Here is a 24,247-nt window from a genome sequence, read left to right on the forward strand (position 1 = left end):
TTGATTTTTATGGCACCGGAACGATAGACCTCCTCCATAACGTAAGGACCTTCCCATTTAGAGAGGAGTTTTCCTGCAAAAAATCTTAAACGATATTTGTATAGCAATACATAATCACCTACATTAAACTCAAGTTTTTGTATCCTTTTTCATGCCATCTTTTAACCTTTTCTTTAAACAGTTTGGCATTCTCATAGGCCTGGTTCTCCACTCATCAAGTGAGCTAATGTCAAATAGTCTCTTCTCACTGGCAAGTTTGAAATCGTAATTGAGCTCTTTAATGGCCCAATATGCCTTATGTTCTAGTTCGAGGGGTAAGTGACATGCTTTGCCATAAACCATTTTATACAGAGACATACTCATAGGATTTTTATATGCAGTTCTATAGGCCCATAATGCATCATCAAGTTTCTTGGACCAATTCTTTCTAGATCTATTAACAGTCTTTTGCAAAATTAATATAATATCTCTATTACTCAATTCTACTTGACCACTAGACTGTGTGTGGTATGGAGATGTGATTGTATGATTAACATCATACTTAGCAAGCATTTTACAAAAAGCACCTTCAATAAAATGTGAAACACCATCAGTCATTAAGTATCTAGGGACTCCAAACCTTGGAAAAATAACTTCTTTAAGCATCTTAATAGAGGTGTTATAATCAACACTACTAGTTGCAATAGCTTCTACCCACTTAGTAATGTAATCAACAGCAACTAAAATATGTGTATACCCATTAGAGGAAGGAAATGGTCCCATATAATCAAAGCCCCAAACATCAAATGGTTAATAGTGAATAGTTCATAGGCATTTCTTGATGTGTAATGATATTACCAATTCTTTGACATTCATCACAAGACAAGACAAACTTACGGGCATCTTTGAAAAGAGTATGCCAATAAAAATCGGATTGCAATACCTTATGTGCAGTTCTATCTCTAGCGTGGTATCCTCCATAAGCCTCAGAGTGACACTTGCATAGGATTTGTTCCTGTTCATGCTCAGGTACACAACGTCTAATAACACCATCTAGTCCTTCTTTATAAATGTGTGGGTCATTCCAGAAGTAATGTCTTAAATCATAGAAAAACTTTTTCTTTTGCTGGTATGTGAAACTAGGTGGTATAAATTTAGCAACAATGTAATTAGCATAATCAGCATACCATGGAGCCGTACGAGAAGCATTTATGACAGCTAATTGTTCATCGAGAAAGCTATCATCTATAGGTAGTTGGTCATCAAGAACATTCTCTAACCTAGAAAAGTTGTCTGCAATGGGGTTCTCAGCTCCCTTTCTATCAATAATATGCAAATCAAATTCTTGTAGCAAGAGACCCATCTCATAAGTCTAGGTTTAGCATCTTCTTTTCCATAACATATTTAATAGCATCATGATCAGTGTGAACAATTACTTTAGAATCAACAATATAAGGTCTGAACTTATCACAAGCAAATACAACTGCTAAAAATTCTTTTTCAGTAGTAGCATAATTTCTCTGGGCATTGTCTAGAGTTTTACTAGCATATTGGATAACATTTAATTTCTTATCAACTCTTTGTCCTAGAACAGCACCTACATCATAATGACTAGCATCACACATAATTTCAAAGGGTAAATTCCAATCAGGTGGTTGAACAATAGGTGTAGAAATCAGGGCTTTCTTAAGTATTTCAAATGCTTCTACACAATCATCATCAAAGACAAAGGGAACATCTTTTTGTAAGAGATTAGTCAGAGGCCTAGAAATTTTTAGAAGTCTTTAATGAACTTCCTATAAAAACCGGCATGACCAAGGAAACTTCTTATACCTTTAATGTCCTTAGGACACGTCATCCTTTCAATAGCATCAACTTTAGCTTTATCAACTTCAATACCTCTTTCATAAATTTTATGCCCCAAGACAATACCTACATTAACCATAAAGTGGCACTTCTCCCTATTCAAGACAAGATTAGTTTCTTCACATCTCTGCAAAACTCGATCAAGGTTGCTTAAGCAATCATCAAAACAAGTTCCATACACGGAGAAATCATCCATGAAAACCTCAACAATCTTTTCACAAAAGTTAGACAATATAGCAGTCATACATCGTTGAAAGGTAGCAGCTGCATTACATAAACCAAAAGGTATACGTCTATAAGCAAAGGTACCGAAAGGGCAAGAAAAAGTGGTATTTTCCTGATCCTCTTTCGACACAGGTATTTGAGAGAAACCAGAATAACCATCTAGAAAGCAAAAATGTGTATGTTTGGATAATCTTTCTAGCATTTGATCAATAAAGGGTAAAGGGTCATGATCCTTTCTAGTAGCTTTATTTAATTTGCGGAAATTATCAATTACCATTCTATAACCTGTAACAATTCTTTGTGGAATCAATTCATCTTTATCATTAGGAACAACAGTAATACCTCCCTTCTTAGGGACACAATGGACAGGACTTACCCACTGACTATCAGCACCAGTAGGGCTGGAATTCGAGCCGAGTCGAGTCAGCTCGGCTCGACTCGCTAGAGCTTGTTTCGTTAACGAGCTAGCTCGACTCGACTCGTTATCATAACGAGCTCAAATCCAAGATTGGCTCGACTCGTATAACTCGCGAGCTTGCTCGTTTAGCTTTTTAAGCTCGTTAAAGATATGAACATAAAACCCTTAAATATTATAAAAATGATTATGTATATATTAAACATATATATCACTAACAATAGTAATTTCCTTGTAATGCATGAGTCTCCTAGGCGGTTGGGCCTTCAACGGCTAGGCCTTGTGTTGTGCGCCTAGGACAAAGGGTGCCGAGTGGCTGATCTTTTTTTGTATTGGGAGTGGCTGATCTTTTGTACCGAGGCTAACGAGTTACACGAGTACTCATGATATTGGCTCGTTTAACTTGGTCTATAAACGATCTCAAACTAAAGCTTGGCTCGACTCGTTATTCTTCGAGTTCGAGTCAATTCGAGCTGAGTCACGAGCTACTCGTTTAGCTCACGAGCTTCGAGCTTTTTTTCCATCCCTAAGCAACAGGATAAATTATACCTGCCTCCATAAGTTTTAGTATTTCATTTCTTACCACTTCTTTTATCTTAGGATTTAACCGTCGTTGGTGATCAACAACCGGTTTAGCATCTTTCTCCAATTTTATTTTGTGCTGGCACAGAGTGGGACTAATGCTCTTAAGATCATCAAGAGTATATCCAATAGCAGCACGGTGATTCTTCAGAGTTTTCAATAATTTCTCTTCTTCCTGCTCTGAAAGTTAGCACTAATAATAACAGGATATATCTTCTTTTCATCAAGATAAGCATATTTAAGAGTATCAGGTAATGATTTAAGCTCAAACACAGGATCACCCTTGGGTGGAGGAGGATCCCCTAGAATTTCAATAGGCAAGTTGTGTTTCAAAATAGGTCCTTGTTTAAAGAATACTTCATCTATTTCCCTTCTTTCATTCATAAACATATCATTTTCATGGTCTAGCAAATATTGTTCTAAAGAATCATTAGGAGGCACGGCAAATAGAAGAAAGGCCAATAATTTCATCTTTACTAGGCAATTCTTTATCATGGGGTTTTCTATGAAATTTAGCAAAATCAAAATCATGAGACATATCCCCTAAACCAACAGTAACAATATCCTTTTTGCACTCTATCTTAGCATTAACAGTATTCAAGAAGGGTCTACCAAATATAATGGGACAAAAGTCATCTTGTGGGGAACCAAGAACAAGAAAATCAGTAGGATATTTAACTTTCCCACAAAAGACTTCAACATCTCTAACAATCCCAACTAGTGAAATAGTATCTCTATTGGCAAGCTTAATTGTAACATCAATACCTTCTATCTCAGCAGGTGCAATATCATGCATAATTTCTTCGTATAAGGAATGAGGTATTGCACTCGCACTAGCACCCATGTCACATAAGCCATGATAGCAATGATCTCCTATTTTAACAAAAACAATAGGCATGCCTACCACAGGTCTATGTTTATTTTTAGTATCGGGTCTAACAATTCTAGCAGCTTCATCACAGAAGTAAATAACATGCCATCAATATTATCAACCAAGAGATCTTTAACCATAGAAATACTAGGTTCAACTTTAATTTGCTCATGGGGTGTAGGTGTTCTAGCATTACTCTTACGAACCACAGTTGAAGCTTTAGCACGATCCTTTATTCTAACTAGGAAAGGTGGTTTCCCAATATAAGTGGTAGGAACAATAGGATCAACATTATAAGTGATAGTCTTTTCTTCAAATTTAATAGGTTCAACTACTTTTACTTCAATGGGAGGATGATATTTAAACCACTTCTCCTTACGTAGATCAACATGAGTAGCAAATGATTCACAGAAAGAAGCTACTATCTCATAGTCAAGTCCATATTTAGTGCTAAATTCACGAAAGCATCGGTATCCCTAAATGTTTTAACACAATCAAACTTAGGTGTTATACCTGACTCCTTACCTTCTTCGAGTTCCCAATCTTCATAGTTGTGTTTAATTCTTTCCAATAAATCCCATCCAAATTCAATAGTCTTCATCATAAAAGAACCAGTACAAGAAGTATCGAGCATGGAGCGATTATTGAGAGAAAGCCGAGCATAAAAAATTTGAATAATAATTTCTCTTGAGAGCTCATGATTGGGGCATGAATATAGCATTGACTTAAGCCTCCCCAAGCTTGAGCGATACTTTATCCTTAGCGAGGCCAAAAATTATATATATAATTACGATCACGATGCACGAGATGCATAGGATAAAACTTTTGATGAAATTGCAATTTCAATCGGTTGTAGTTCCATGATCCAATATCATCACATAGCCTAAACCTTGTCAATGCCTTTCCCTTCAAAGATAAAGGGAATACCTTCTTCTTGATAACATCCTCGGGCATACCTGCAAGCTTAAATAATCCACAAACTTCATCCACATAGATAGGTGCTTATCGGGATGTAATGTTCCATCTCCTGTAAAAGGATTAGCTAGCAGTTTCTCTATCATACCCGAGGGAATTTAAAAGTAAACATTTGCAGTAGGTTCAGTAGGTTGAGGGGCAACTCTTTGCTCCAGTCTAGTACTTCCATTTGGTTATACCTTCCTTTGTTGGCTCCTTTCTACTTATTATACAACATTCAGCCTAAAATCAGGTAATGCGCCATCATAAGTCGCATTAATTGCATCATGAGCTTGATCATGCCATTCCCCAGCTTTCCACGGGTTGAGAAATTATAACTTCCGAGGAAATAAAAGGTGTGGCAATAAAGGGGTGCTTCAAATTATTTAAAAAACAACATCAAGAGGAACCAAAATGATAGTATAAAGAACTACTTCTATTTCGAGATGAAGAGTAACAACTCATAGCGCATATCATACTGATGCGGTCCAGTTTTTCAGAAACAAAGTGTGGTGCTTTTATTTTTAGAGGAAATAAAAGCTGAAAACCATAGATAAAAAACATTCACCTGCAGCTACCTGGGAAACTCCATATTACTCCCTGGATCAAAAATAATGTCATGGTTTTAATTCAAATTTGATGGAATATATAGCAGGCGCATTATTTCACCAACTCAAATTTGTGGAAAATGGATCACAATAGTTGCAATCATTATGGAAAATACTACTCCCAAAATAAACCTATGGGTTTGGTATGCTGTAGCGTGTCCTTTTACTGACAAATTGTAATTGGCAAAGCGAAACCGACGAGAATCGCAAATTTAATGGCATATATAGCACGCATATTATTTCACCAGCTCAAATTTTGCGGAAAATGGATGACAAAAGATGCGATCATCATTCTTCGTTTACAAACAAGCATGGACATAGAGGCAGCAAGAATTTGAGAGCATTTAATCATCTTCAACAAAACAGAGTGTTATTCAATGCTTGAAAAGCACAGTGAATGTTCTGAAGTGTGGACTATGATCACGCCAGTAAGTGGTCAATTCATCTGCAACTCCCTTTTGTTGTTGTCATGTTAGATTTTACATATGAATGTGTAGTAATTTCCATTCCTGGCACCGTTTTCAGTTTGCAAACATGCATCGACTGATGTAATGTACTGCGCAGTGCCCTGTTTTTCTATGTCAGCTGGGGAGAAGACATGGAAAATGCGATCAGATCTCCAGGTTCTCTGCTGGCTGGTGGCCTCTGATACGGTGCAAGTTCATGCTGAGAGCGATCCCAACATTTCTCCCTGCGAATGGAAGAGGAATGCATTGATCTTGGGGCTTCAGTGTAATGGAGGGGAGTGGCAAGCTGAACTGCTACTCAAAAGAAGTTCACAAGTTGCAACTATTGGCCCAGATGGAAAATCGCTTCTTCAGGAACACCATGGAATGGAATGGTTGATCAACTCCATCAGAAGACCTTCAGTTTTGATTTTTGATTACAAACTTACTTTGTTACGCTAGTAATATGTTTTTCTAGAGATGGTTTATGGCTCTCCGGTTGTTCCTACCAGTATGTTTGTGCTTGCTTGTAATCAAAGGATGAGGATTGCATGTGTTGTTAGCCAAGTTCCGCAAATTTAAGAATCTGTTCGAATTTTCTCTACATCGAAATGGCAGCGACCGCTCTAAGTCTGTGGAGTCAGCAATGCGGAGCAGAGCAGTCTCGTAGTACAAAATCAACCTGATGAGAATACAGACTTACTTTGTTTCTCCAAACTCCCATCTTCAGACCTGACGGTTAGCTCCAGATCTATGGCCAGAGCGGTGATCGGGGCCGTGAATCCCCTTCGAAGATCAAGTCTCCTCGGATATCAATGACATAGTTTAGGTTTGCAAAACTGATTTGATGACCATGGGCGTAGCTATTGATCTGTTTGAGGTGGCCAATCGAGTTGGCATGTAGTGTGAAGCTGCCGAATATGAAAATTTGGCCGGGGAGGAAAGTCTCCCCTGAAACAGCATCATTGTAGATGATCGATCGAGCCAGCGATCCTTCTGTCGATGACACGTCCATTTTGCATCATGCTTTTATATTGATAATTACTGCGTTATGGGTTGTTATTACACATTATGTCGCAATACTTATGCCTTTTCTCTCTTATTTTACATGGTTTACATGAAGAGGGAGAATGCCGGCAGCTGGAATTCTTGGCCAAAAAAGAAGCAAATATAAGAGACGTATTCTGCACAACTCAAAAAGTCCTAAAACTCCATGAAATACAATTTTGGAATATATAAAAAATATTGGGCGAAGGAACCACAAGAGGGGGCCACCCACCGTCCACGAGGGTGGAGGGCGCGCCCCCTACCTCATGGGCCAGCTGGAAGCCCCCCAATGCCCATCTTCTGGTATAAGGTGCCTTTTGCCCTAGAAAAAATCATAAGAAGGTTTATGGGACGAAGCGCCGCCGTCTCGAAGCGGAACCAATCTAGGGCTCCGGCGGAGCTGTTCTGTCGGGGAAACATCCCTCCCGGAGGGGGAAATCATCACCATCGTCATCACTATCGATCCTCTCATCATGAGGGTATCAATCGCCATCAACATCTTCACCAGCACCATCTCCTCTCAAACCCTAGTTCATCTCTTGTATCCAATCTTTGTCTCAAAACCTCGGATTGGTACTTATGGGTTCCTAGTAGTGTTGTTTACTCCTTGTTGTTGATGCTAGTTGGTTTATTCGGTGGAAGATTATATGTTCAGATCCTTTATGCATATTAATAACCCTCTGATTATGAACATGAATATGATTTGTGAGTAGTTATGTTTGTTGCTGAGGACATGGGAGAAGTCTTGTTATAAGTAGTCATGTGAATTTGGTATTCGTTTGATATTTTGATGAGATGTATGTTATCTTTCCTCTAGTGGTGTTATGTGAATGTCGACTACATGACACTTCACCATTGTTTGGGCCTAGGGGAAGGCATTGGGAAGTAATAAGTAGATGATGGGTTTCTAGAGTGACAGAAGCTTAATCCCTAGTTTATGCGTTGCTTCGTAAGGGGTTGATTTGGATCCATATGTTTCATGCTATGGTTAGGTTTACCTTAACTCTTCTTTCATAGTTGTGGATGCTTGCGAGGGCAGTAACCAAGCACCGGTCCACCCACATATCAAATTATCGAAGTAAAACCATATGTGCATGATGAAAACTAGCTTGACAATAATTCCCATGTGTCCTCGGGAGCGCTTTCCTTTGTATAAGAGTTTGTCTAGGCTTGTCCTTTGCTACAAAAATGATTGGGCCACCTTGCTGCACCTTGTTTACTTTTGTTACTTGTTACCCGTTACGAATTACCTTATCACAAAACTATCCGTTACCGATAATTTCAGTGCTTGCAGGGAATACCTTACTGAAAACTGCTGGGCATTTCCTTTTGCTCCTCGTTGGGTTCGACACTCTTAATTATCGAAAGGACTACGATAGATCCCCTATACTTGTGGGTCATCAAGACTCTTTTCTGGCGCTGTTGCCGGGGAGTAAAGCGCCTTTGGCAGGTGGAATTTGGTAACGAAAAATTTATATAGTGTGCTAAAATTTACTGTCACTAGCTCTCGATCGATTCGAGCCCCGCCGGAGGAGCTTGCTAGCTCCTTGATTAGCCGCTTCGTGCTCTTTGTATTTGGTCGTCTGCGGCCTCGTTTTTGACCGCTTTGTGTGCTATCTATCGGTTTCACGGGAGCAAGCTAACTGACCATGGACATAAATGAGAGGAAGAAGAAGACGTGGGAAAGAATATAACGAATATTCTGTTTTACAGTTTAAGTTTGAGGGGTTTGTTCTGTTGCAGCTAAAACCAACCCGTAAAAGAGCATATTCTGTGAATATCCTTTTATACGGGTCCGTTTTGCGGGGTCTGCCTCTGCGGCCATCCGTGCCGACCTGTAAAACTGTTTTTCCGCGAACTACAAACGCGTTTTGCGGGGTCTGCTAGAGATGCTCTAACGGTGCCTTCAATTGGATGTTTTTTTCGAAAAGGAGGTTATCCCCCAGCCTCTGCATCAGAATAATGCATGCGGCCATTTTATTAATAAGCAAATAGTTCAACAAAATCTCCAAGTCTCGAAAAGCAAAATGGCTCAAAAAAAGCTAAAAGCATGAAAACGGGATAGCCACAACTGGCAGAATAAAGATAGATAGGAAACTAGACACCTATCCTATTACATGACCGCCATCCAAACTGGTTGAAGATAGCCCGTGCTACCTTCTCCCAATGATAGACCCAGTATCCATACGCTCCCTGGCATCCGTCAGAGTGAGTAGCGACCACATACGGATCAGTGTGCTGGCCCGAAAAATAACCTGCAAGAAATGAATATGTGTTATTCTATTAAAAACCAAATCGTTCGTGCAGTTTCATATAGCCCATAATAAAGCACATACTCCTACACTAACATGTTTCGCGATTTCTGACTCAACTCCATCTAGCCACGTCCTGAATAAGGTGTGGATGGTATTCGGAGGAGTAATATGAAACGCTATGTGAACAGACTTTTCGCCATTGGGCAATCAAGAAAGAGGTGTTTGACAGATTCATCATGATCGCGGAAACTACATCCTCGCGATCCTATCCAGTTACGTTTTGCCAAATTGTCCTTAGTTAGAATGACTTGTTTGTCTACAAACTACATAAACACTTTAATTTTTAAGGGCACTTTGACTTTCCAAATATGCATATATCGAGGACTAGTGCTAGAGTTGATAATGTTAAAATACATGGATTTTACCGAAAACACTCCATTCTGAGTTAGTTTCCAGTGCAACTAGTCTGGCTGTTGAGAGAGGTGAACATCCATCAATCTTCTTACAAGATGGAGCCAAGTTTCCCTTGAGAGGGTTGGACTATAATACTATTGCAACATAAGCATCCCTACGCTGAACAATGTTATAGAGAGAAGGATATTGGATAGCTAGAGGCATCTCCCCTAACCATGTATCCTCCCAGAATCTCGTGGAAGTACCATTACCAACAATGAATTTTGTCCTTTGAAAGAAGGTTGATTTCACTCTCATCAGTCCTTTCCAAAATGGCGAATCGGTCGGTCTGGCCATCACCTGAGATAAGGTTCTAGAATGAAGGTACTGATTACGCAGAATCTGGGTCCATGTGGCATCGGTCTTTACTGATAGCTTGTACAGCCACTTGCTGGGAAGACATATGTCCTTCACCTCTTAATTTCCAATGCCAAGACCACCTTGGTCTTTTGGCCTACAAATAATATCCCATTTAGCAAGTATGTATTTTTTGTTTTAACTCATCACTCTGCCAGAAAAAACATGATCGATAGAAGTCCAGTCTTTTTCGAACCCCAACTAGTATCTCAAAGAAGGATAATAGATACATCGGCATACTCATGAGCACAATGAGAATTAGATGGCCTCCATATGACATAAGTTTGCCCTTCCAGCAGCTTAGTTTGTTTTCGAATCGATCCTCAATGCACTTCCATTCTTTGTTAGATAGCTCGCGATGGAGAATCTGTATGCCCAAATACGTAAACGGCAACGACCCTAACTCACATCCAAACGGTTGTTTGTAAGCTTTTTATTCGTCTTTAGCTCTCCCAAAGCAGAAAAATTCACTTCTATTCAATCGGATATATGCAGGCGTACGTAGGACCCCCGCAGAAAGGACAACAGATGATCGATCATATACATGGTCACACATTGATTCCCTAACTGGCCGATTTGTACCCTCGATCGGACAAAAAGGTTTGGCCATTTGATATCGATGGCACATCCCCTACAATCTAGATACTGGTTATTGGAGCCAGTGGAAATCCAATTAATCATGACGGGATCCAACTCTTAATCTTGTCATCTTTGGTAGTACAGTACTTTTTTGTCAGTTTGCAGTCCGCTGCCACGATCATGAGGCTGGCCCGGCCACGTCCGGCGCCGTCGATAAGGTGCAATGTAGAGTACAAATCTTGAAGCATTGGCGGAAAGGTGTACTGGATGCGGTGAAGATTGTGTGCTAAGTGTATGGTGACTTGCAATAGCGGCCTCGGCATGCGGGGGCGGCATCACTGGAGGACTGCAATTTTGGTGATGCTCCTCGAGTACCGAGTCTCGATTCACTGGATGAAAACCCAAGGTCTGGCCTTCATTGGTTGTACCTGGCAATGGCCTTGTTGAAGGCATTGTTTTTGGGTGAACACGGACTTTCTCCGGGGTGAAAACTCAAGATTTTCGATCGGGGAATGACAATGTTGGTGCATTGTTTCCTTCTTGGAGACGTTGCTTTTGGAGAACTTATTTTGTAAGCCGAGTGTTGCCTTTGGTGGTGGTTAGAGTCCTGTTGTTTCTAGTGAGTGGTCATTGTGGCGGGGCTTTTTTTTCTTCTTCTTCTTTTTTGGTTGTCTGTATTCTTGATGTCTTTGGACATCTTGTTGGTATAAAGGCCGGGTGTAATTGGTATCTTCGCGATATTAATATATTTCCTTTCTCAAAAAAATGCGGACTTCGGCGAGGAAGAATAGGACATGGGACGCCATGAGCTTGCCAAACATGGCAAAGACAAAATGTGGGACACGAACGCTGCCATGACTGGCAATCATTTAGACTAGGTTATAAAATTCTCGTCCGCTTTTTCTTAGTTGAAATATGCAGAAATACAATGAGTTTGGTGCGGTTTAATAAAATCATCCGGTATGTATGAAAATCATTCGCTTTGTTCAAATTTGCTTTTAAATGTATGTGAGCATTTCTTTTTTGCGGGTGTATGCAGGTATTTTTGGTTGGCCGGCTCTAATATCACTGTCCATGGGTGCGTCCGCGGACGGATATTGTGTTTGTTTTATTTTATTTTTCTCGAATGTGCACGAGTGTGCGTACAAGAAAACGGGGTAAAGAGCCCCTCCATGTTAGTGTTACAAGCTATATGTACATGAACACCAACACCATTTTATGGGTCCGTGTTGAAGATGCCTTTAACCCGTTTTGAGGGATCTGCTAGAGATGCCATTGTACCGGAGACTCGAAAAATCCTGATCACTTTTTGCTATAATTTAAAACCATTTCTTTCTTTATTTTTAGAGCCAGTAGGTAAACACACAGGCAACTCGAACCGACTATATACACAGTAGAGCCATTGACGGGCCAGGATTCTCATCCAAGACAAAACGTCCCGGGTCTGGATCTTGTTCCTACATATCTTAACCCTTATAATATTATGGCCTTGTTCCGTTCACGCAGACAAAACACGGCAAAGCTCGCTTTACGCTTACTGGATTCCTCGGCCCCATCTATCACTAGTAGAAAAGGGACCTAATGTGAGACACATTAGTCCCGGTTCGATTTTGGCCCGATACTAATGGTATCATTAGTCACGGTTCGAACGGCTATGCATTAATGCCGGTTCATGTTGAACCTTTAGTAACGGTTCGTGCGACGAACCGGTACTAAAGGGCTAACCATTAGAACCGGTTCGTGCCACGAACCGGGACTAAAGGGGTCTAACCTATAGTCCCGGTTGGAGACACAAACCGGGATTATAGGGCAATTTTCAAACACTACCCCCCCATGTATCGCCATTTTAGTTTTGAAAAAAACAAAAGAAACACAAAAATCCGCATCTGATTTTGACAGCCTACATCCTGTTTGCAATTTTTTAGAATCCTCCAATTCTAAAAGGAAAAAAACTTATGCTCAAATTTCAGTTTTTTTGAATTTTGGCCAAACTGTGGTCAAACTACTTATTCAAGAAATACTAAATAATTATTTTAGTTTTTTGAATTTTGGTCAAATCTGGTCAAACTATGGTCAAACTGTGGTCAAACTATGGTCAAACTACTTATTCAAGAAATATTAGTGTTACTAAATAATTACTGTTTTCTAGATTATAGTTTCAAACACAAACGGTGAAACGTGTGGCCTAATGCTCAAGCTAAAATACTGAGGGTTAATAGGGTTGACAGCTTACATTTGTCAGGAAAACAACAAGTGCAGACTTGGAAAGTAGGGGGAATAGAACTCCGAAGTAGTGAGAGGATGGGTGACCGGCTGGGAAGTTAGACGATTTGGAATGAGTGATCCACACTTGAGTAGTTAAGAGGGGTGATTAGAGACTAAATCATCAAATAATTCAGAAAATCAAAAAAATCAATTTTTTTCCAAAGTTTTCAAAAAATTCAAAAAAAATAAAAACCTTTAGTACCGGTTGGTGTTACCAACTGGTACTAAAGATCCCCATACCATGGAGCGAGCTCACGCCATGTGATGAGCCTTTAGTGGCGGTTCATGCCGAACGGGTACTAAAGAGGGGGGCCTTTAGTCTCCACCCTTTAGTGCCGGTTGCAAAACCGTCACTAAAGGCCCTTACAAACCGGTAATAAAGCTCCGTTTTCTACTAGTGTATCGAGCTAGTACCTGCAATGGACATGGAAGATAGCTTGTTGATCGCACTTTTGACTCAGGACTACGGCCGGCCTCCGCCTCCACATGAGAACTGTTAGAGCTGTGTTGAACATAGTGTATAGGGTAGGTTACAGTTGTGTCAGGACCCCGATTCCAAGTCACACTGATCTAGCCTGTAACACCTCATATCACTTTGCGGCCTCACGCACGGTATTCCCACGGGTGTCGCCTTACCATGGCCCGGGACCGTTTGCGCCTTTTGGCTCACGTATATGATAGTGTCGCTAGCATCCATATGACAGAGAACCCGGGCCAACATGGCTAGTCGTGAACCCAAAGTGGCACAAACTTACGGGGACAGGCATACATGAATCAACATCGAGCATGTCGGTCAGCAGCGTGTGAATCTGGGCTGTAGCACTGGGCTAACAGGACTCCAGGAACCCAGGCTGTAGCAGGCTAGGCAGGACTCCGGATGTCACTGCGTGACATTTCCCCTAAGGGACAGACACAGGAATGAATTGAAACACATGCCGGCCAGTCAAGTGTCCGGAGCAGTGTTGCTGGGCTAGCAGGACTCCGGTGAACTGGGCTGTAGCGGACTACTATGGCTCATGGAAGCACTAGACTACATTTCCCCATAAGAGAGGCTGCCAAGGATAAACAAATAGGTTGTCGGATCCCACACATACCAAGCATTTCAATCATACACACAATATGCTCGATGTGTGTAAATACAACATGGCATCACAACAAAACTCTACAACTCAAGAACTTTATTTAAAGGCTCGGGAGAGCCACACATAATATATTCATACAGGTAGGGGTCACATGACCCGACACTCAAGTCATACAAACATACAAGCACATGCGGAAGCAAACTAGTCTGAGTACACACACTAGAAAGAAAGATGGCTTGACGAAGCATGTCTATCTACATAAGGCCCTCCATGGCTCGGAATCACCACCTGGGTGGCAAGTCACTCATCGACGTCGAGGTCTATGTAAAACCCGTCAGAGGGGGTGGTGTTGTCGTCTGAAAACAGTAATTAAAGCAACATGATTACAAAGGTACTCAGCAAGTCTTACAACAGATCCTACTATACATGCTCATTCTCAAGAAGGTAGTGGAGTTATAGCAGGAAGACAGCTTTGACTCTTGGCTAAGCTATCCTACGAGACACCACTTGTAAAACGCACACGAGTCCACTAATCACCATCACAATACTCCACCGTGGATCCTCCCTCGTCATCCTACGAGAGGGCCATCCGCGGTACTCACACTAATCTTGAGTCTTTTAGTAGTAACCATTAACTTGTCTATGAACTGTATAGGCAACCAAGTAGTCCTTTACCGCGGACGCAGCTATTCGAATAGATGATGTTAACCCTGCAGGGGTGTACTTCTTCATACACGCTCTCACCACTTATCGCCATTTACACGACAAGTACTCGGCAACCTTCAAGCAGAAGCCCAACGAGGGTGTCGGCCACGGCCTACCTAAACACTCAAGTCTCTAGTCCAGGTCTATCGCCTATCCAGGTTCCATCCGCAGGGAGTCGGGCCGAGGTTTCCACATACGGCCCCGAACGATGTGTACAGGGTTCCCGAGACACCAAGCGGGTGACTCGATACACCATGCCACGGTGTATCTACCGCATCATAGCGCACCCCTAGGGTCAGCGCTATCCACGGCCGCCAACACATAACCTATAAACACCAGAAACTAGTTGCAACTCCTGGACACGGGACTAGGGTGGTTAAGAAGCCGAGAGGGTTAATTAAGGATCCCAATGCATGGTAGTAACGGATTCTTAAATCACACAAACAGATCTCAGTTCTTAAGGACGGCCTCAATGAAACAACCCACCATGTACTCCTACATGGCCTCTCATCGATACCTTTACCAAATCATGTTCAACACATCCCTCACATTACTGACATAATCATTTCACTCTAGCCCATCACCCAGGTGAACTAGACCTGACACAACTCTAAGCATAGCAGGCATAGCAAGGTAGGAAACACAGACATGGCTCAAACAACTCCTACACATGATAGTGGGTTTCATCTAGTTATTGTGGCAATGACAGGTCATGCAGAGGAAAAGGGTTCGACTACCACAGCACACAGCAGTTTGAAACGTTGTTGTCTTAAATGCAGTAATTGAGAGCAGGAGCGAGAACATGGGATTGTATCGATATGATCAATGGGGTTGCTTGCCTGATGGAGTAGTAGTAGGGTACTGCCCTTCAGTTGGATAATCGAAGGTATCCTCGGAGGCGGAACCTACCATGAAAGACACCACAGAACACAATCATCACATGGCAATATGCAACAATATGATGCATGCTATGACATAGCAATATGATGTGTCTTGGCCAATGCATTGTTAAACCTGTTGGTTTGAGTCTATTTGAATCAAAGATTCAAATGAAAGCTCAAGTTATTAAGTCATATAAGTGAATTAGCTTGTTTCACCTAAACAGCAAGGTTACAGTGTTCTGTCATGCATGAAACCATTACATATGGAAAGATTGAATTTTTATGATCAAATTTCATATATAAATCTTTGCATTTGGAGTTACAGATTAATTTCTATGAATTTTTGAAGTTTAGGACAATTTCTGAAATTTCCTATATAAGAATAATTCCAGTAATTCAATTACTGCGTCAGCATTGCGTCAGGGTGACGTCAGTAGGTCAAAGGCGCCAGCCCAGGTCAAACCTGACCAGTGGGACCCCCGTGTCAGTGTAATTAGCCTAACTAATTTTTAGTTAGCACTAAACCTAACTTAGTTAGCAGACGGGCCCCACCTATCATGGACTCAGGGGGGAGTCAACCTGGGCCCACACGGAGTCAACCAGGGTCAAACGGGGTCAAACTCACCAGCATTTAGCCGCCGGCGAGACCAGACGCGGCAGTGGGGTGCGGGTTTCGTGCTCCGGCGACCAAAACGACGGCGGAGCATGTCTACTTGAAGCTGGGAACGAGCTGCGTCGTTTGGTGGCAGTGGTGAAGCTCGGGGTGGCCGAGAACGTCGCCGGCGATGACCTTGGCGGTCGCCGGAGTTCGAGCGAGGTCGAACCCAAGGCTACGGGGCACGGCGAGGTGCGTGGGGTGGTGTGTTGGGCTCCTTGGAGTGCGGTGAAGATGGTGACTTTCTCGGAATCAAGCCCAAGTGGTTGTGACCACGACAGCGATGTGTGGTGGCGGCGGTGGGTGCGGCCGAGCTCGGTGCGGTTGGTACGAGGCGCGAGAGCAAGGACGGGAGGGATGGAGAGGTGTAGCAGCTCACAGCGAACACGATGGTGTAGACGACGCGGTCGGGGACTAGCTGGTGCGGCGGAGATGGCGAGGGGTATCTGCGGTGGCGTTCAGTGAAGACGAGCTCGATGGAGACGAGGGAGAGTGTGCGACCGCTCGGGGCTCGGCTAGCTCGACGTTGCGGACGACGGCGGAGCTCGTGGACAAGTCAGCACGGCACGGGGACAACAGAGAACGCAAGCTTCATGGTGGCGCGGGCGCAGCAGCGTCGGCCATGGTGCGAGAAAGCGGGGGAGAGAGACAGGGGAGGGGGCGACGTGTCTGCGGGGTCGGGGCGGCGACGTGGAGCCTGCCCAGGTGTTCAGGGGCGCGGGTGGCAAGTAGCTGGCGCCGTGGAGAGCTCGCGCTCAGCGGCGTCACCTCTCTTCCTGCTCTGGCGAGAGGAAGCAGCTGGCTGGCATGGGCCAGCACAGTGTTGGGCCGGCCAGTGGGCTGCCAGGTGAGGTTCTCTCCCTCTCTTTATTCTGTTTTTGTTTTTCTATTTTTTGTAACTATGTGGCTTTATTAAAAATAGTTAGGCACTTCCAAAAATCCTGGAAATAATCAAGAGCTCTGTTTGGATTATTTCCAACAGCCCACACTTATTTCCAGAATTATTTGGGCATTTAAAATATTTTATAGCATTTAAATGCCCAAATGCAAATAGGTAATGATTTAATCCAATGAACTTATGTGTCCTAGAAAATTGTGAACCCATTTTGTCAGAGGTTCTAACCCAAGACAAAAAGGGTGGACTTTTTAGAAGGGAATTTTAGGTTCATTGAAAATGATTTTAGTAAACCCTAGTTGTTTTCAGGGGGTGTTGGGGGTTCTGTCATCCCCATTTCAAATTTCTTGAAAAGTAGACATGATGCAACACTCTAATGGATGAACTAGCTAGGGTGTGACAACTCACCCCCACTCAAAAGAATCTCCTCCCGAGATTTAGGATCTGGCGGGAAGAAGGTGGGGTACTCAAGTCGAAGACGATCCTCCCTTGCCCAAGTGGCTTCTTTCTCAGAGTGGTATGACCATTGAACCTTGAGGAATTTGATGTTATGGCGTCGAGTGGTACGCTCGGCTTGATCAAGGATGCGAACGGGATATTCCCGATATGTGAGATTATCTTGGAGATCAAGCGTTTCGTGGTCCACTCCATGGATAGGATCCGCGAAGCAACGCTTGAGTTGAGAAACGTGGAAGACATCGTGAACTCTGGAAAGATGCGGAGGTAGTTCCAATTGTTAGGCAACTTATCCTCGTTTGGCAAGAATGCGAAAGGGTCCAACGTAACGAGGAGCCAATTTTCCTTTGATACCGAACCGATGGGTTCCCTTTAAAGTAGTAACCCGAAGGTAAGCCTTCTCGCTGACTTCACAAGTCATGAGCTTATGCTTGCGGTCATATTGGCTCTTTAGACGAGATTGGGCTGTTTTCAATTTCTCACGAATAACGCGAACCTGCTCTTCTGCTTCCTGAATCATATCCGGGCCAAAGAGTTGTATTTCCCTGGTTTCTGACCAGTTAAGAGGCGTTCGACATTTTCGTCCATAGAGAACTTCGAAAGGAGCTTTTCCCAAGCTAGCTTGATAACTGTTGTTATAAGCGAACTCGGTGAATGGAAGGCATTTCTCCCAATCCATTCCGAATGAGATGAAAGAAGCTCGGAGCATATCCTCCAGAATTTGATTGACTCGTTCTACTTGACCACTTGAATGGGGGTGGAAGGCGGTGCTAAAGGAGAGATGAGTTCCCATAGCATTTTGGAAACTTTCCCAAAATCGAGAGGTGAAAAGACTTCCACGGTCCGAGTTAATCTCCAATGGAACACCATGAAGAGACACTATTCGGGAGAAGTACAAGTCAGCTAGCTGGCTAGCGGTTATACTCTCACGAACAGGTAGGAAGTGGGCTACTTTGGAAAGACGACCGACAACAACGATGATAGCATTATTCCCTCTCTTGGTCCTGGGAAACCCGGTAATGAAATCCATACCGATTTTATCCCATTTCCATTCAGGAATAGCCAATGGTTGAAGGGTTCCAGCAGGCCGTTGATGCTCTGCTTTAACACGACGACAGACGTCGCAATTAGCAATGTATTGAGCAATTTCTCTCTTCATCCTAGTCCACCAAAACCTCTGGTGTAGGTCTTGATACATTTTAGTACTACCAGGATGAATGGTGAGAGGGGATTCATGAGCTTCCTTAAGGGTCAATTGCCGTAGTTGTTGTTTCTTGGGAACCACTAGGCGGTTCTCAAAGAAGACAACACCTTGATCGTTCATAGAGAAACATTTAGCAGCTCCGCTAGCAATGTTCTGCTTGATCTGAGATATCCCCTTGTCATAACGTTGGGCGGTTATGATCTGATCCATAAGGGTCGGTTTCACCACCAAGGTAGATAGGAATCCCTGAGGAACAATGTGAAGATTAAGCTTCCGAAATTCCTAATGGAGAAGTGGTTGATCTTGTTGTAACATCAGGTTGTTACAATAGGATTTACGACTTAGTGCATTAGCCATAACATTGGCTTTTCCCGGGGTGTAAGTTATCCCTAAGTCATAATCTGAGATCAACTCGACCCAACGTCTTTGCCTGAGATTCAAATCCGGTTGGGTGAAGATGTATTTCAGACTTTGGTGATCGGTGAAGATCTCGCAACGATTACCGAGAAGGTAATGTCGCCAAGTTTATTTAAGTGCATGGACTACAGCTGCAAGCTCTAGATCATGTGTGGGATAGTTTTCCTCGTGTGGGTGTAATTGCGGTGAAGCATAGGGAATTACCTGACGATCTTGCATGAGTATGCATCCTAGTCCTTGTCGCGAGGCATCGCAATAGATAATAAAGTCCTTGGAGAAATCTGGTGGTACCAGTACGGGAGCAGATGTCAGGCGTCTTTTCAGTTCCTGAAAGATGAACTCGCACTGTGGGGTCCACTTGAACTTTTATCTTTCTTGAGGAGTTCAGTTAGAGGTTTAGCAACCTTGGAGAAATTCTCGACAAAGCGGTGACAATAGCTCGCTAAGCCAAGGAAACTCTGAACTTGCTTGACCGTTTCAGGTGGAGTCCAATCAAGGATGGCTTGAACTCGCTCGGGATCAAGGACGGCTTGACCCTTACCAGAGATTACAAGGCCTAGGTAGGTCACTTCTGGCAACCAAAATTCACATTTGGAGAATTTGGCATAAAGGCGATGCTCTCGAAGTTTCGTCAATACTAGCCTTAGATGTTCGGCATGTTCTTCCTCATTCTTGGAGTAGATGAGTATAACATTGATATATACCATGACGAATTTATCCAAACACTCCATGATGATCGAGTTCATTAACCGAGAGAAGGTGGTTGGGGCATTGGTAAACCGAAGGACATGACGGTGTACTCGTATTGGCCATAACGAGTAACAAAGGCCGTTTTGGGAATGTCCCCGTTTTTTATTTTGATTTGATGGTAGCCCAACCTCAAATCCATTTTGGAGAAGACTGAGGATCCGGCGAGCTGATCATACAGATCGTTGATCCTGGGAGTGGATACTCGTTCTTGATAGTGACCAAGTTGACAGGTCGGTAATCTACAACCATCTGAACCGTTCCATCCTTTTTCTTGACAAAGAGGACGGGGCAAGCCCATGGAGAAGAACTACGACGGATGAAACCCTTTTTCAAGGACTCATCAAGTTGTTTCTTAAGCTCAGCTAGTTCTAGGGGTGCCATCTTATAGGGTCTTCTAGAGATTGGGACGGTTCCTGGAACAAGGTCTATCACGAACTCGACATCCCTGTCAGGTGGAACACCTGACAGTTCTTCTGGAAAGACATCCGGGAAGTCACGGACTACCGGAATATCTTCAAGGTCTGGAAGGGTGTTGGCATTTAGGGAGTAGAGCTGACACTTAGACACTTGAGTTAAGACATTGACTGTCTTGCCCGATGGGTGAGTAAGTTGAACAGTTCTAGTGGCACAATCAATATTAGCATAATGGGCTAACATCCAGTCCATACCCAAGATGATATTTATGTCTGAGGACTTGAGAGCTATTAGTGATGCAAGGAAGACCAATCTGTCGACAAGAATTTCATTCCCATGGCTTATCCTAGAGGTTTGCCACTTAGAACCAGGGGTTTGAATTACCATGGAGGTGGGCATGTCACAAAATGTGGTGTTGTGCAATCGAGCATAGCTCTCAGAGATAAATGAATGAGATGCTCCAATATCGAAAAGAACAGATGCCGAATGGCAGTTAACAAGAAGCGTACCAAGGACGACGTTAGGATCATCATGATTCTCCTCAGCTGAGACATAGTTGACATGACCACGTGCAGTGGTGGCTGGCTTGGCGTAGTAGGTCTTTCCCGCTGGCTTACCACGACCAACAGACTTTCCAGACTGATTGGGGTTGTTCTGGAGACACTCTCGACTGTAGTGACCCGGTTGTCCACACTTGAAACATGTCACAACATTGGGGCATGGAGCAGCATTAGCAGCAGGGACACCATAGGTCTTAGGCGGTGCGAACTACTGGTTGGGGTGAGGCGCTTCAAAGGATGGCCTCGGAGAGAACCTGGGTGGCAGAGCTGTGTTTGGAATCCACACTCGGCGCTTCTGAGATCCAGAGCCGGATGAAGAACCAAAGTCACGAGAGTGCTTGCGTGAGGCATCATAGTCAGTCTGACCTATCTCAGCACTGATGGCCTTATTGACCAGCTTCTGAAAGGAGGTGCACTCGTGCAGACAGAGGTTACGGCGAAGCTCGGGGCTAAGTCCCTTACGGAACCTTGCCTGCTTCTTGGCGTCGGTGGATACCTCTTTAGGAGCATAACATGCCAGATTCCCAAACTCACGGTTGTATGCATCCACGGTTAGTCTGCCTTGGGTGAAATTACAGAATTATTCCCGCTTACGATCCATGAGACCCTCCGGAATGTGATGCTCACGGAGAGCCTCACTGAATTCAGCCCAAGTAGTGATTTGGCCAGCCGGGCGCATAGCCTCAAAGTTTTCCCACCAAAGGCTAGCAGGGCCTTCGAGGTGATAGGCAGCGTAGGAACCTTATCAGCTTCGGCTACATTGGCAGAACGTAGCTTATGGGTGATGCTGCGAAGCCAATCATCCACATCGAGGGGCTCGACGGAATGATTAAACTTCGGTGGGTACAACTTGACAAAGTCATTGATTAACACCAAGTCGTTCCTCTGTTGACGTGCAGTATTCTGCTCAATCCGCTCCAGCAAGTGGTTAGTCTCACGCTCGTTTCTTTCTGCCTCCAGCATAACTTCGGCCAGAGAAGGCGGGTGAGGCAGATTGTCATCCCTAGCTGCACTTGCTTCACCCTGCTCCGGGGCAGCAGGGTTTCTGCGGGTGTTGACCATCCTAGGAAAAACAAGACAACGGTTTATACAAGGATGGCACAAACTTGGCAAGGAAGTGCGGAATGTAATGGATAACACAGAATGCTGAGATGCGCATTTGCACGACATGGTAATATAGAAACTGCCATATATATATATATATATATATATATATATATATATATATATATATATATATATATATATATATATATATACCATCAGTCATACACACCGTACATAGTTTAGTACAAGCACAGGCTAGAGTACAACTACGGTGAAAGATGTTACATCTCATCGGAGGCATTCCAAGCTCCTATAGATTATTTTTCTACATCTCCGGAACGTCATACACACCAAGTCGTATTCCACGAGTCACGTAGGACTATGGAGGATACAACTAGGACAATACTAGTGAAGCTACTACCAACTCAGACGTTTCTGTAGTAATCTTCATAGGGATCACCACCATGTCCTGGGAGCTGAACATGATCATCTGGAAACAGTTGGTCCTGTGGAGCTTGCGGTCCATAGGGACTCGGATGTGGCCTTGGCCCAACAAACCGTGGCAAAAGGGGTCCATGGGGAGGGGTGATGCCTCCTACATCACGCCAGTCCATACAATCTGGCAGACCAGACCGCACAGGGTACAAGTCCCTCATATCCATATACCCCACCCGCACAGCAGGTGCAAACCGAGTCAGAGTGGCCTAGTTGTCAGAACGAGAGTTGAAGAGCTCCATTCGCAAGGCACGATTTTCACGGTCCTTGTCCTCAAGCATCTTGGCAGTGGTGCGGAGTAGTGAATCCTCATGTGTAGAGTCATAGTACATAACCTGATAGTACCCCTGTGCCCCAGGGAGTGATGCTGGCATGTAGCGGAAATCGGTGTTCCGAAGCAAGGCAGTTCTAGCTCGTATGATAGTCATCATCGAGTAAGCTGCGTCCTGCACGGACATCTCAACAGTAACCCCAAGTCCATAAGAGCAATGAGGGGTTCAGTAGCTCTAGGATAAGAGGGGTATATCCTGACGGTACAGAGGTATTGGCTCTGATTGAAGTCTCGAAACTGCTCCTTGACGGTATACTCAGGATACCATCGATAGCCTGTCTCGACCATCACTCGGACCAGCATGGCCGTGTGACCAGGTACATCAAGGCACCGAGTCAGATGAACCACTTGATTCTGTGAACGGGTGGCCATCTGAAAGCACGAAAAAATGCAAAGGCATTAGAATTTTCTAGGAGAAATTGAACAGCATAACGGCTGTAAATGCTCAGAAAAAGATTTGAGACATTCACAACAGTTGGCAAAACCACTCAACATCATCATATCAAGGTTCTGGTTCAACTGACAACATACTAAAAGTAGTAGAAACTGAACTGAGGCTTGTAACCAACAATCCTATAAGTTACTACGGATTAGTAACACGTGAACCTGATAGAGAGAAGAGAGCCTAGTCCTTAACCCACGTAGAATGAGAAGAGAATGACTCAGATCAGAGGGAATAAGGTAAAGGAGTAAAAGAGCCTTACGTTCCCTCCCACAATCAACTCCCCTACATATAACTAAAGCATTTCTAGACTCGACATCGACCAGTTTGGCTCAACGAACCTACAGGCAGTCTGGCTCTGATGCCGACGCTGTCAGGACCCGGATTCCAAGTCACATTGATCTAGCCTATAACACCTCATATAACTTTGCGGCCTTACGCACGGTATTCCCACGGGTGTCGCCTTACCGTGGCCCGGGACTGTTTGCGCCTTTTGGCTCACGTATATGATAGTGTCGCTAGCATCCATATGACAGAGAACCCGGGCCGACATGGCTAGTCGTGAACCCAAAGCGGCACAAACTTACGGGGACAGGCATACATGAATCAACATCGAGCATGTCGGTCAGCAGCATGTAAATCCGGGCTGTAGCACTAGGCTAACAGGACTCCGGGAACCCGGGCCGTAGCAGGCTAGGCAGGACTCCGGATGTCACCGCGTGACATTTCCCCGAAGGGACAGACACAGGAACGGAGTGAAACACATGCCGGCCAGTCAAGTGTTCGGAGCAGTAGTGCTGGGCTAGCAGGACTCCGGTGAACCGGGCTGTAGCGGACTACTATGGCTCATGGAAGCACTAGACTACATTTCCCCATAAGAAAGGCTACCAAGGATAAACAACTAGGTTGTCGGATCCCACACATACCAAGCATTTCAATCATACACACAATATGCTCGATATGTGTAAATACAACATGACATCATAACAAAACTCTACAACTCAAGTACTT

The sequence above is a fragment of the Triticum aestivum genome, chromosome 2A, assembly GCF_018294505.1.
Source record: "Triticum aestivum cultivar Chinese Spring chromosome 2A, IWGSC CS RefSeq v2.1, whole genome shotgun sequence".
NCBI classification, from domain to species: domain Eukaryota; kingdom Viridiplantae; phylum Streptophyta; class Magnoliopsida; order Poales; family Poaceae; genus Triticum; species Triticum aestivum.